The sequence below is a fragment of the Physeter macrocephalus genome, chromosome 5, assembly GCF_002837175.3.
Source record: "Physeter macrocephalus isolate SW-GA chromosome 5, ASM283717v5, whole genome shotgun sequence".
Lineage (NCBI taxonomy): Eukaryota > Metazoa > Chordata > Mammalia > Artiodactyla > Physeteridae > Physeter > Physeter macrocephalus.
The window spans coordinates 4,820,601-4,835,466 of NC_041218.1; the positions used below are offsets into that span (position 1 = coordinate 4,820,601).

Below are 14,866 nucleotides of genomic sequence, written 5' to 3' on the forward strand. Positions count from 1 at the left end.
AGATCAAGGTCAAGCTAAGCTTTCCTGACAAATGCCGTATGATATCACTTATATGTCGAATCCAAAATATGGCATGTGGGACTTCCCTGGTGGCGCAGTGGTTAAGAATCCGCCTGCCAATTCAGGGGACATGGGTTCGAGCCCTGGCCCGGGAAGATCCCACATGCCGCGGAGCAACTAAGCCCGCGCGCCGCAACTAATTATTTATTAAAAATTATCACGGGGGACTTCCCTGGTGGCACAGTGGTTAAGAACCCGTCTGCCAATGCAGGGGACAGGGGTTCGATCCCTGGTCTGGGAAGATCCCACATGCCGCGGAGCACCTAAGCCCGCGTGCCGCAACTACTGAGCCTGCACTCTAGAGCCTGCGAGCCACAACTACTGAAGCCCGCATGCCTAGAGCCCGTGCTCCGCAACAAGAGAAGCCACCGCGATGAGAAGCCCGCGCACCGCAATGAAGAGCAGCCCCCGCTCGCCGCGACTAGAGAGAGCCCGCGCACAGCAACAAAGACCCAGTGCAGCCAAAAATTAATTAATTAATTTAAAATAATAATAATAGAATATGACCTATAACTCATATTTTAGACCTATCTATGAAACCGAAACAGACTCACAGACATAGACAACAGACTTGTGGTTGCCAAGGGGGAGGGGGGGTGGGGAAAGGATGGATTGGAATTTGGGGATTAGCTGTTGCAAACTATGATATGTTGGATGGATAAACAACAAGGTCCTACTGTAGAGCATGGGGAACTGTATTCACTATCCTATGATAAACCATAAAGAAAAAGAATATGAAAAAGAATATATATGTGTATCACTGAGTCACTTTGCTGTCCAGCAGAAATGAACACAACACTGTAAAGCAACTCGACTTCAATAAATTTTTTTTTAAAAGATAAGCTTTTCTGCTTGTTCCCCAGCAACGTGCCATTCCCGGGTACCCCCAGCCCTGCCTGTCACCGAAGAAAGGTGTGATGGCTGAGAGGAATGAAGAAAGAGCTCCTGAGAAAGCAAGTGCAACCCTTCGCGGCAGACGGAGGGACCCTGGGGATGGGGAGCTGGCTGCACACGGTGGGGGTCACCCGAGCCTTCACCTCCCCTTGGAGGTCTCGAACTGTGCCTTCCTGAGGTCGTGGGCTCCCTGGGCAGCAGCAGGGGACAGAAACCCTTCCTCCTTTACCCTCAGGCCAGGCTCCACCCGTAGCACTGCTGGCACACAAGCCCGGCAGCTCTTGGTTGCAGGCTTGCCTGTGCCTTGTAGGGTGTGGGCACCTCCCCAGCCTCTACCCACCAAGAGAACACCCCCCCCAACCAGTCGTGACAGCCAAAAACATCTCCCGACGTGGCTAGATGTCCCCCGAGGCAAGACTGGCTGGTCCCAGGTTGAGAACCACCGCTGTAGGCGTACTGTTATCAAATGGAACAGAGCCAAAAGTGATTTTTTAAAAACATAATAATTATGGGAAATGTGAACAGCATGAAAATAACCAATCTGAAAGTCTAGATTTACACTCTAAGTACCTCATTCAAATCCTCCAAGAACTGCACGGCACCCAAACAGCCTTCTTCCAGGGCAGCTGCCACCAGCTCGGGCTGCACAGCCTGGCGGGGCCCCTCCTCCCAGCTCCAGCTCCACCCACGGGACCACCAGCAGATTCCACTCATCTTGCCGTTGCCATAAAGAAATGCCTACTTCCTTCACTTTTATACATGTCTATCCAGCGTGGGCCACGTGTATATTTTTCAATGACTATATATCAGCTACATGCAATTTTGTAGGCTGACTGTTTTACTTAACCTTGTATTATAAGCCTTTCCCAAGATGCAGTATAGTTTCAGAATTACAAGTAATCATGGCTGAGCAATATCTCAGCAATGGTAAATCAGTTAGGAGGAGCCCGGTTTCGTTGTGATTATACATGTCTATCCAGCGTGGGCCACGTGTATATTTTTCAATGACTATATATCAACTACATGCAATTTTGTAGGCTGACTGTTTTACTTAACCTTGTATTATAAGCCTTTCCCCAAGATGCAGTATAGTTTCAGAATTACAAGTAATCATGGTTGAGCAATATCTCAGCAATGGTAAATCAGTTAGGAGGAGCCCGGTTTCGTTGTAATTAGAATCAATTCCAGACTATCCCAACGAGGTTTATTCTGCACTCACTCCAAGCGCGCTGAGGGTCTGGATGGCTCGCTCACTGTGACGCAACTTGACTGTGACATCAGAGTCCCTGCGTCAGGGGAAGAGCCCACGGAGAACCCCCAGCCGCTTTACCTGCTCCCCCCAAGTGACCCAGCCCACGTCTGTTCCCAGCCCAGTGGCCGGGGTTAGCTATTGCCATGGGGCTGGGAAACATTTCTTGTGTATCCAGGAAGAGAGGAAGTGCTGGAAAGTCTGTGCACCCTGATCGTATGTAAGGTACCGTTAGTAAACCGTTCACTCCCGTTGCTGAACTTTATTTCCAAGAGCCAACGTCTGATGACTCAAAGTGCATAGTCCTCGTAGGGGAGCTCTCAGTTACTCAAACCCCTGATCTCAAACGTCACTGATCACCAGGGGTGAAACTCAGAAGGTGGTTCTGTTGTAGCCAGGTTGGGGACGACGACATTTAAGTCACAAGCGGTTTTCGAGGCAAGGGTGATTGATGACTCAGTTTCCAACGATCTGTGACAGGGGTTCCCAAGCTCAGAGCTCTGGGTCCTTGCTGGGAGCCTGGGAAATAATTACAAGGGGCCTCCGGATCTGTACTCAAACCAATCGCTGACTGCACACTGAAAAAATAGTAATGATTGTGCATACAATTTGGGGAATATACGTGACGCTATCGTGACTTACAAAATATAGATGCACTAAACGCATTCCGACAGATACATTTCTGACTTTACGAGTTGGCTCAAGATAGACTATATCAAAGTCCCAGAAGGAAATAAACGGACACTCAAGGGGGGTGATTGAGGAGTTCAACGAGATGACTGTTAATCCAGGGAGATCAGGAGAAGGTGGTGGCGCTCCCCAGAGCTAGGATGAGTGGAGAGCCTTCCATCTGTAGATGAGCGGGCAGGGGAGGGGCTGTCACCAGACCCCAAAGAGGAGACACAGCTGCGGGAGGAGCAGGGGCTGTGGCCAGTCGCAGCTCCACAGCAGAAGGGGTCAGAGAAATTAACACCACGACCTCATCCTCCTCTGGGCTCTCCCCTCCCCCACGGGGAGCCTAGGGCCCAGGACCTGGTGAGTCAATATCGGGCAACCTCTCAGGGCTCAGAACAGATGGAGAAGGCCAGAGGGTGCATCTGGAGAGGCAAAGAAGAACTTTGGCACCGATGTTAAACATTCAGCTGTTATTGTTATACGTGAACACCTACACACTATAGCACAGGGAGACCAGCTCGGTGCTTTGTGACCACCTAGAGGGGTGGGATAGGGAGGGTGGGAGGGAGACGCAAGAGGGAAGAGATATGGGAACATATGTATATGTATAGCTGATTCACTTTGTTATAAAGCAGAAACTGACACACCACTGTAAAACAGTTATACTCCAATAAAGATGTTAAAAAAAAAACACAAAAAAACGTGTTCTCATACCCTGAAGAGCTGGGAAACATTGAGCCACTTGCCAAGCCCAGGTCATCCCTGGGGCACTCACTCTGTGATGACTCAGACGACGGAGCCACCTCTCTCAAGGAAGGCAAGTTGTTTTGCAAAATTCCATTCACCACAACTTCCTTCAATCCATCCCATTATCATAGCATGCTGTGTTAGCCAAGATTCCCTATAACAGAGCCTGAGCAAAGATGACGTGCTCACGTTGGATTGCAGGTGCAACCTCAAGGAAGCAAGAGCGACAGGGAAAGGAGAACGAGGGAGGGAAGAGGGGAAAGAAGATAAAAGGTCCTGCTTTTCAGAGCTGGCTACACTTTCACAAAGAACACACCTAGCTGCTTAGTCATAAGAGATGGTATGGGAATGTCAGGAACCTCTGCACCTTGGAACCATTTATCTGGGAAGGAAGTGAGAGGGTGCTGGCTCCTTGCATGTACCTTCCCTCGTTGATCAAAGTCACATCCCACGGGGCATTTTCTCCTCACGCCTCAAGGCTGCGTCACCAGCACCTCTGCGCAGCCATCAGGGAAGGCAGATCTCACACCCGCAGCACGGCACTTCATCAGAGTCCTCAAGTGGGGGAAGGAACCAAGTTCTCTATGGATCCATACGTCAGCTCCAAGCCTCACAGGACAGGAAGAGAGATACCTATAGCCCATTGATAGATGACCACGTGGCCAGCATCACCTGGGAAACAAACCTCAGCCCTCTCATTCTTCCTCTGCTGCAGGACCAAGGCAGAGCATCACTTGGACCATAGAGCTGATGCACCCAAGGCCAATTCTCTTGACACTCCCATTCCATTCTCAGCACCCAAAACACATTATTATCATGCACTACCCCAGCAAAGACTATAGAGGTTCATCATTGCCTAAAGAACTCCATTTTCACCCAAGATGTGTGTGTGGGTCTATGTGATATATCTGTGTCAGTGGGTCCCCAAGACTACTCTCGAACTTGATGATTCACTAAAAGGATCCACAGGACTCAGGAAAAGCTGGTATCCTCGTGGCTATGGTTTATGATAAAGAAAAGATACAGATTAAAACCAGCAATGAGAAAAGGTCGTGGGTGGAGGAACCAGCCCCATGCTTGCAGGTGTCCCTCCCAGGACAGTTACAGGGGACACACAACTCCCAGCAAGTGTGTGACAACACTGTTGCCAACCAGGGAAACTCACCTGTGCCGTGGTGTCCAGGGCTTTACTGGGTCTGTCACGTAGTCCGGGCAGCATATCTACAAGGCAAAGAACAGCAAAGATTACCAGCGAACCACCGGCAGCCAGGAGAGGGGCCTGGAACAGCTTCTCCCAACCAGCCTCAGAAACCAGCCCTGCCAACACCTCGAGCTCTGCCTCCAGACCTGTAAGACAAATGCTCTTGTGTAAGCCGCCCTGTCTACAGTGCTTTGTTCAGCAGCCCTAGCAAACCAATACAGCTAGGCTGTCTACTGCAGGGTCCCCCGCCTTGGACAGATGCTTTTTTTCATATAAAGTTTTCTCCCTGTATGCGTTTCCTATGGCTGCTATAACAAATTATCACAAACGGTGAATTAAAACAACACACATAGCTTCTTTTACGGTTCTGGAGTTTAGAAGTCAAAAACCAGGACTGGTTCAAACCAAGGTGCTGCTAAAGCCGCGCTCCGTCCAAGGCTCTAGGGGAGAATCTGTTCCCTTGCCTTCTCCAGCTGCAAGGGCTCACTCCTTCTCGAACGAGCCACAGCAACGGCCTTCACCTTCAAAGCAAGCAGGATAGCACCTGCTTCAACTGTCACATTGCCTTCTGCAACCTAATAGTCTCCCTCTGGCTCCTTCTTACAAGGACATTTGGGATACATTTAGGGTCCACCTAGATTATCCACGGTAACTGCCCCATTTTAAGATCTTAACTTAATCGTATCCGTAACGTCCCTTTTGCCATATAAGGTTTAACATCCACAGGTTCCAGGCATTAGGAGCTGGACATCTTTGGCGCTCATTCTTCAGCCTTCCACACTTCTCTCCTGAGTTTGCGAAGAGATTTTAGTACGGATTAAAGACCTAAATGTAAGACCTGAAACCATAAAACTTCTAGACTAGAACAGAGGCAGAACACTTTTGGCATAAACCATAGCAATTTGTTTTTTAACCTGTCTCCCAAAGCAAAGGAAATAAAAGCAAAAAATAAACAAATGGGATTATGTTGATTTTTAAATGCCAGTCTCACATTCCTGGGATAAATCCCTTTTGGCCATGATGTATTATATATTTATATATTTTTAGATTCAAACTGCTAAAGTTGTGTTAAGAACATCTGAGTTCATCAGGTCTATTGGTCTGTGGTTTTATTTTCCTGTATTGTCTTTTTCTGGTTTGGGTAGCGATGTAATACTGGACTTAGAGAATGATTTGGAAAGTATTCTCTCCTCTTCAGTTTTCTGAAAGTTTGTTTAGAATTGGTATTACGTCTTCCTTAAATTTTGGTGGACTTCACCACTAAGGCTATAGTTTTCTTTATGTGAAGGTTACAAATTCAATTTTTTAATAAATGCAGGGTGATTCAGTATATCTACTCCTTCTTGGGTGAGTTTTGATAGTTTGTCTTTCAAGAAATTTACCCATTTTTATCTAAGTTGTGGAATTTGTAGATTTTTTTGGCATACGTTGTTCAAAATATTCTCTTATCCTTATCACGTAGGATATTTCCCTCTTATTCCTCACACTGGTAATTTGGGCCTTATCTCTTTTTTATTTCCCAATCAGTCTTGCTAGAGATTTATCAATTTGGTTGATCTTTTCCAAGAAGCAACTTCCGGTGTCATTGATATTCTCTCTTGTTTATCTGCCATCTAGGTCACTGATTTCTGTTCTTATCTTTATTGTTCCCTTTTCTTCTGCTTAGTTGGAGCTTCTTGTGCTCTTCTTTTACTAGTTTGCGTGCTAGGAAAAATCACTGATAAAAAGGTGACTTCTGCATGATATGGAAAACATTCTCCTGTTTGCCGCTTGCACTTTGTTCATTCATGTTACCGCCACATGCTTTGCAGCAGAACAAAATATATTCCCTGCCAAGGGGGACAAAGTTTCCTTTAAGGTCAAATTGGACATGCTCTATGTCTGATCATTATCAGCCTCCATCTTCAGAGAATCTGTCCTCATTACCTAGCTATAACCTTAAACCTAGACTAACTCAAGGATCCCTTTCAATGTTAGAAGAAATCTTAGAATATGCTTTTGCAGAAAATCACGCCTGTCTTCTTAGAGTTAGGAACAATGTTTGTCATAGAAAATTGAATTCACTTACCAACTTGCTCTAATTAACCCAGTAACTTTGACCTAACCAATCTCTTCTGAGTAAAATTGCCTCTATGTAAACTGAATCCATTCTCTTGCTAGCTTACAAAATCTCTCAGATTACGGGTCTAGATCTTTCTTCTTGCCAGCTATGCAAGTAAAGTTTAAATGGAAGTGTGAGCATTCTTTTTGGAAAGCAGTGGGAAATAGTCTTCACAGCTCACACCTGGCCAACAGGCCCCTGGGAGAGGCGTTTGGATCGGATGGTAAACTGTCCGCCACTCGCTGGGCAGTTTTCATTTAAGCTTTGGAATCCTCTGAAGCCCGTGCACGTGGGCTGATCCGCAGGACGGCGGGGAGCTGCCAGGGCTGCAGTGCTTAGGGCGTGACAACCCTCCTGGGCGTGCCCTCACCCCTGGGAGACCTCCTGCTCCTGTGGTCCCCGGCTCCTGGGATTCCCAGTGCTGCAGGGTGGGACTGGCTTCTCTCCTGTCCTGCTGCCTGCCTGACAAAAAGTCAGGAAATCTTCAGGAAGCTCTGGTTCCGGGAAATTACACAAGGTTTTCTCTTTGATTTAAATTTGGTGTTATAAAGAGATGTGAGCAAGGAGAAATCAATCGGGCAGCCTTTGCTGGGAGTCAGGGGGCCAGGGAGTCACGTGACGAGGAGACTGCGGCCTCATCTCGGCTCTGTGGGTGCGTCGGAGCTGCAAGAAGTCACAGCACCATCTCCTTCTGCAGCACAGCTGTTTTTTTGAATCATAGTTGATTCACAATGTCGTGTTAATTTCTGGTGTATAGCAAACTGGTTCCGGTATACATATACACACATTCTTTTTCAGATTCTTTATCGTTATGGTTTATCACAGGATACTGAATACAGTTCCCTGTGCTCTACAGTAGCACCTTGTTGTTTATCCATTCTCTGTATAATAGTTTGCATCTGCTAATCCCACACTCCCAGTCCTTCCTTCCCCCTCTCCCTTCCCCCTTGGCAACCACAAGCCTGTTCTCTGTGTTTTTTGAGTCTGTTTCTGTTTTGTAAATATGTTCATTTCTGTCATACTTTAGATTCCACATATAAGTGGTATCATATGGTATTTGTCTTTTACTCTTTCTGACTTGCTTCACTTAGTATGATAATTTCTAGTTGCAACCATGTTGCTGCAAATGGCAAAATTTCATTCTTTTTTTATATTCCATTGTAGATATGGACCACATCTCCTTTATCCATTCATCTGTCGATGGACATTTAGGTTGCTTCCATGTCTTGGCTATTGTGAACAGTGCCGCTATGAACATAGGGGTGCGTGTGTCTTTTTGAATTAGAGTTTTGTCTGGATATATGCCCAGGAGTGGGATTGTAGGATCATATGGTAGCTCTGTTTTTAGTTTTTTCAGGGGCCTCCATACTGTTCTCCATAGCGGCTGCACCAATTTACATCCCCACCAGCGGTGCAACACCATTGTTTGGTGATGTGTCAGGGACGTCACGGTGGCCCTTCTCTCCATCCATTCCCGCTTCCTTTCTCTGTGATGTTCTCCTTCATCCACCACCAGTCACCCCCGTCTTCTCCAGGGTCGTCTGTGCCTTTCCAGCGAGCCCCACAGACCTCTACAACCAAAGGAAGCCACACGCATATTTCTTTATCCCTTTCGTTTCACAGGGAACACCTTTAACTAAAAGTTATGGAGCACTTACAATGAGCCAGGCATGTGTACCTTCTGAATTCTCAGACATCCCTGTTGCTGCTTCAGCAACTATTATGACCTCCATCTGACAGGTGGGACAGTGAGGCACAGAGGAGGTGAAATACCTCACCATAGATCTCTTGACCAGAAATGAAAAGGTTGGAATTTGATCCCAGACCCACTCCAGAACCCCACCTCTTAGCGCCCACGCTATGTGTTATGTATTTTCATTGTCACTTAACGTACGCTATTGTTACAAATAATGGTGGGAAATGTTATATTGATTGTTAGTAGAAAAATGTAGAGGGACACACCTAGGACCGCCTCATCTGCCGTTACTTTTCATGGGAAAATCCGCTGCAATGTGTGGCTTTCCAGGAACACGCCTGTCACGTAAAGCGAGGACCAGCTGTGTCTGCGTTTCAGTCCCAGGGCCACCCTGCAGGTCAGGGCCAGCCAGGGCCCTGTTACGGAGACAGACCCGGCAACATGGGACTCTTGGAATAGCCAGGCGTTGGCTGACACGGCACACGACAATTGAAACACGGAGAAACCAAAGCCAATTCGCAGACGGGCTGACGTCCAAAGTCACAATCCTGATGTCAGAACCCCAGATCAGAAGGTCAGTGTTGCCCCGAGTCTGTCAGACGGCTAACTACCCACCCAGCAACATCCTCGGGGGACGGGGGACAGGGGGGTTTGGCAGAAAAGGCGATGGAGAGGACCTGGAGCAGGTGAGCCAGCCGGGGCCTGGGGTGGGGAATGTCAGGGTCGCTCAGGGCGTGGGGTCCGTTGAGAGAAGCCTCCACATTCCACGTCATTCATAACCGGCCACAAACTCACAATGGGGTACGACTGTTCCCCAAAAGTAAGAGAATCCATGGACTGTATTTTCGGAATGGTGGTCCATGCCTGCTTTGAACGTGACCTCCTGGAATACGCGAGCACTTAAAAGCAGGCCCCATGCATGGGGGACACGCTGACCCGCCCGCGGCCGGGAGCCCAGCCACCCGGCGAGGGTCCAGGAGCTCCGGCAGGGCCAAAGCTGGAGAAAACCCTCCCTTTCTTCACCACGTCACCACGAGCCCCCTCAACCCCGTCCTCCCATCCCCTGCCCCGCAGCTGCCTGCAGATTCCCCAAGGCCCATCTCCCCACCCCGAGGGTGGCAGGGCTCGACCTCCCCTGGGCACCTGCCCTCCCCCGTTCCCTCCCCTACCAGCCCTGCCCCTCCGGCCTCCGGAGCACATCACTGGTTCCCAGCACACATCCCTCACCACCAGGTGCCCCGAGGCCTTCTCCATCTCACACGCCACTTTCAGGTCGCCTCCCCCCGCCACGACCTCCGCTTCCCCATCACACTGTCCCTCTCCCTCCTCAAGAGTAGAAGCAAATACAGTGATGGAGACTCAGGGAACCTGGTGGCCATTTTTAGGGACATAAATAAAATAACGAATGCACAAGAGGGGACAGTGGGAAACATGCTCTTCGGTGGCTTTGTCGGGGGGGAGGGTCTCTGAAACCACCTTCTGAGTGACAACTGCCCAATGCCTGAGTGCTTTAACCAGGTGACTGTAGCCAGACACACGATCGGCTCTAATTTTATTCCCGTCATACTTCATGGGCAGAGAGGGAATAAACAGTCTGATGAGAATCTTTGCACCAAGAAGCTGTCTGTTCTCAGAATCCCTTCAGAGATTTCCAATAGAAGATGCTAGAAGGATGTAACTCTACAAGGAAGCTGCATGGTTGTCTTATCTGAGAGCTGGTCAAGTAGACGCACAGTCTGGTCAGAAACGCAGACTCTGTGAGCTTCTCTGACGCTGCCAGTGGCCCCCAGGGTCCTGGGGCTGCGGGTGATGGATGGGGCGGGAGCTAGGCACACACGGCTGACTTCACTCCCGCGCCTGGCCTGCCCTCCCAGCTCGGCCTGGCTGCTTCTTACAGATCCAGTTCTGAGTAGATCATCCTGAAAAACAGCTTGAAACCAACACACCGTCTGCGGCTCTAAACTGGAAACTTTGGACAGGATTTAATTTTTTAAAACAGTTTAGGGGCTTCCCTGGTGGCGCAGTGGTTGAGAATCCGCCTGCCAATGCAGGGGACACAGGTTCGAGCCCTGGTCCAGGAAGATCCCACATACTGTGGAGCAACTAAGCCCGTGCACCACAACTACTGAGCCTGCGCTCTACAGCCCGCAAGCCACAACTACTGAACCCGCGTGCCACAACTACTGAAGCCCGCGCGCCTAGAGCCCGTGCTCCGCAACAAGAGAAGCCACGGCAATGAGAAGCCCGCGCGCCGCAACAAAGAGCAGCCCCCGCTCGCCGCAACTAGAGAAAGCCCGCGCGCAGCGACGGAGACCCAACACAGCCATAAATAAATAAATAAATTTTTAAAAAGAAGAAAAGAAAACCATTTAAATTACACTGGCAGACAGTTGCCAAAATGTCTGCAAGAAAATCCGCAACTTACCCCTAAAGCTCCACGCGCCCCTCGCCTTCGGCGGCTGCCCCCACCCCCTCCCCCTCCCCTGGGGCGCCCCTCGCCTTCGGCGGCTGCCCCCACCCCCTCCCCCTCCCGTGGGGGAGACCTGCGGGGAAGCCCGGTCCACGCTGGGTCCTCGCTGGGGAGCCGGGCGGCTCAGCCCCAAGCGGGCTCCCTGGAGAAGGCGGGGGAGGGGCTGCACGGCACAGAGCGCGCGTTAGAATCACAGATGTCAGACGTGGTTTACTTTTTGCCACCAGAAAAGATGTCATGGACTGCAGGCTTGACCGAGAAGGTGTTTTTAATTCTGGAAAGGACACAAAAGAGTGATCTGGGTCATGCTTAAGAGCTTGGAGCAGAGGCGCTGAGCACGGGGCCTCCAGCTCCAGAGAGAAATTAAGGTCCAAGGGAGGGACGTCCTTTATGAGGGAGACTCTGGCCGCGCATGTGCATCTGTGGGCAGAGGCCAGGCCGGCAGCCCGGCAGTGCTGGCCACCCGGCGTCCGCTTCTCTCTTCCTGGGCTTTTGGGTCACGATGCTGACTTGTTACAGGAACAAAATTCCACACGTCACTTGCATGGTTTGGGGAAGCATGCGTACGCTCTTGCAAATTATATGGATTTAGGCATAGATATAAATATAGACCAAGACACCCCCAAACATGGGGCAAAGGGGAAAGAAGGACTTCACACCCCGCCAGCTGTTGGGGATCGAACTGGGTCCTCCCTGAAATGCGTATTTCGCAGCCCTGACCCCAGTACCTCATGACATGGTCTTATTTGGAAATAGGGTCTTTACAGACCAAATCAAGTTAAAATGAGGTCAGTAGGGGAGCCCTCATCCAAGATGGCTGGTGTCCTTATCAAAGGGGGAAATTCGAACACAGAGTCAGACGTGCATACAAGACAGGCAGACATGCATTTATGTGAAGATCAAGACACGTGTCTACAAGCTGAGGAGAGAGAGGCCTCTGAAGGAACCAACCCAGCAGACACCTTGATCTGGGACTTCCCACCTCCAGAACTAGGAGACAATAAATCTGAGTTGTTTAAACCACACAGTCTGTGGCAGTTTTTTGTGGCAGGCCTAGGAGACTCATACACTGGCATATAATAGGTCCTCAATAAAATTGGAAGATGAAATAAATCATATAATGGTAACTGCTTGGAAAACTCCCAGAAGGGACGGAACTCCCCCCCCAACTGCTACGTAATCCTTTTCCCTCCCTCCTGGAGCAAGTGACACCAACAGAGCTGACGGCAAGGTCCACCCAGGTACCAGCCTTCTCCAGGAAGACAGGCCCTCATCCAACAGAAAATACGAACACATGCTTATCTCCTAATTACCGGCCCTGAGGAAGGAAACCCTGCTTGCATGTTCTTTCTGGTATGTACAGTTTAGAGAGAAAAGAAAGTGGTAATTGGATTTCCCCAACATCAACAATCTCTCCCCCGAGAAAAGTCACAGATTAGAGAGAGGTGCACCCTTTGTGCTCCGAATAAGGTAAAGAGGTTGTCCTTGGTTTTCACCTCCAGTCTCTAATGGCTAAAAACGTGACAGAAATGGAGAGAAGCCCTTCGTGGTGTTGCTGACGAGGGGGCCAGGCTTCTGTCTGCCCGTCCTGTGAGAAAGCCCCTCTGCCGTTGTTCCCTGTGCCTCTGTGTGCACCCCCGGGGCACTGCGCTCCTCACACAACTCTTTTTTAAAGATTTTATTTTATATGGACCATTTTTAAAGCCTTATTGAATTTGCTACAAGACTGCTTCTGTTTTATGTTTTGGTTTTTTGGCTGCGAGGCATGTGGGATCTTAGCTCCCCGACCAGGGATCGAACCCGCACCGTCTGCGTTGGAAGGCGAAGTCCTAACCACTGGACCGCCAGGGGAGTCCCTGCTCAGACAATTCTAAGTGCCCTCCCCACCCCGGAGGCAGGGCCGAAAAGCAGAACAAGCTGGAAACTCTCCGACCACTGCCCTTGGTAGAACATACAGGGCCTTCCAAACACATGAGCCGGTTTCTATATCTTGGTGTCTTAAAATTTCTCTCTCACTGTGATTAAAAGAAGTCAGAGTGTGATCTGGTCCAGAGAGCAGAGGCAGCCTGAAATATGGCGCACCCTAGAACCACTGGCATATCCTATGCCCAATGGCACACCCCACGACTGATGGACTTACACGGGCTGCACGGGAATCCACAGGAGAACGTGTGGAGTTGTGTGATACACACCAGGGGGTCTGGTAGCATTAAGGAAAGGAGACGCCCATTCACAGGAGATGGCATCCCAGTTGTATCTTAGAGGCCCGGAGGCATTTGAATCAGCAGAGAGGAGTGATCTGGGGCCTCCAGCTCTCGGTGGGAACCCTGCCTTCCCACCCCCAGTTCATGCTGTGCTACAATAATGGTCTTTCTTACAGAGAAATATGCTCACATTCCTCTGCTGCTTGCAGTCCTTTCATGGCCTCCACTGGCTACAGGGTGAAGCCCCGAGCATGGCACCCAGGGCTCCATGGGTCCTGCCTGGTCTCTCCACGCCCTCCTCGTGCCGGGCCATCCCAACCTCTGGCTGAACTGCTCACCTCTCTCTGCTCACCAGTCTCTGAGCCTTTGCCTCTTCATTCAAGGCCACCTGGGGAACTCCTACATCCTTAAAAGTAATAAAGTTTCAGGTTGATGTGACCACCGCCCCCCAAGAGGGGAAATTCCTCTCTCCCTATTCTCTGGCGTGCACACCTCTGCACTAGCAGACCGCACAGCCATCACGTGATCACAGGGCTGTCTCCTTTGTGAAACCATAAGCCACTTTGTCAGAATGGGTCCTGGAGGCCAACTCTGAGATGGAGATAGAGACTGAGATGGAGACAGGGATGGGTTGGAGATGGGGATGGAGACGGGGATGGGTTGGGGATGGAGAAAGGAAGGAAAGGGGAGCACTGGGAAGAGGGAGGGGTCAAGCCCGATGCAGTCTAAATAAGACTTCAGCTGACCCTGGGTGGAGGCTGTGAGCCAGGGACCACCCTTCAGAGTTGATCCAAGTTGAGGCCAGAGGGCAGTGACTCTGTTACCCCCCTGCCCCCACTTCAGCGAGTCACTGGAGGGGGAGTGGGCGGGAGAACAGGTGTTCGGGAAATGGATGTGACCTTGGGGAGGCTCTCTGCGGCCCAGGCACCCCCATGGGGGCTGCCGGCTGAGAGGTGTCTGCTGGAGCTAAGACCTTCATCACTGCGGGGGGCGGGGGGGGGGATACATGTGGTGTATCGCAGCATCCACCACACTCCCTGAGGGAACAGTCCGACTCTCACTCACTACTAGGCACACTATCTCTAGAAAGGGCATCTAACAAATTTTGGTTGCCTTGAATTAAATATCCTACAAGTAAGGGATCTCCTCATCTCCCATTGTCTTTAGGACAATAGAACTACTACTCCACCCCGCTGTCCAACGTGTCCCCTGTGGCCGCAAGGAGCTCTGCAGACCTCTTATCTCCCGTGCTGCCCACAGCCTGCTGGTGATGAACAACCTTCCAATTTCTCCAGATCGCCAAGGACAAGACTGCACAACCCAAGGGCATAGATCAGGCAGTGCTGTATGTATTTCAAAAGCCATAGCTCTGTGCCTAAGATGTGTATATGGCATAAAAGTCCGTAGACCATAGCCCACTAAACGTTCTGGTTTTCGTATTTAAAACCTGGTGTGGATTAGATGCTCTTTTGAAAGAACTTCAGTTAAATCTGCTGGTCAATCTTAGACTCCTATGAAGACAAGTGAAACAGCCAGGTTGGATCACTGTCCCATACCTTGGCGCACTGT

At 49.9% G+C, this 14,866-nt stretch overlaps 1 protein-coding gene across 4 annotated transcripts in view; it reads right to left on the reverse strand.

The window, feature by feature from the left end:
- Window positions 1-2,034: 2,034 nt before the first annotated feature.
- ACTR3B (actin related protein 3B) overlaps window positions 2,035-14,866 on the reverse strand; it is a 112,214-nt gene continuing 99,382 nt past the window's right edge. The window contains exons 10-12 of one of the 4 annotated variants that reach the window (XR_008617299.1): window positions 4,791-4,846; window positions 4,048-4,234; window positions 2,035-2,781 (exon numbers count right to left, since the gene is read on the reverse strand). The gene's annotated coding sequence lies outside the window, so the exon portion shown is untranslated. The remainder of the gene's footprint in view (window positions 2,782-4,047; window positions 4,235-4,790; window positions 4,847-14,866) is intronic. The other 3 variants (XR_008617300.1, XR_003679673.2, XR_003679674.2) reach the window with 3 other exon arrangements.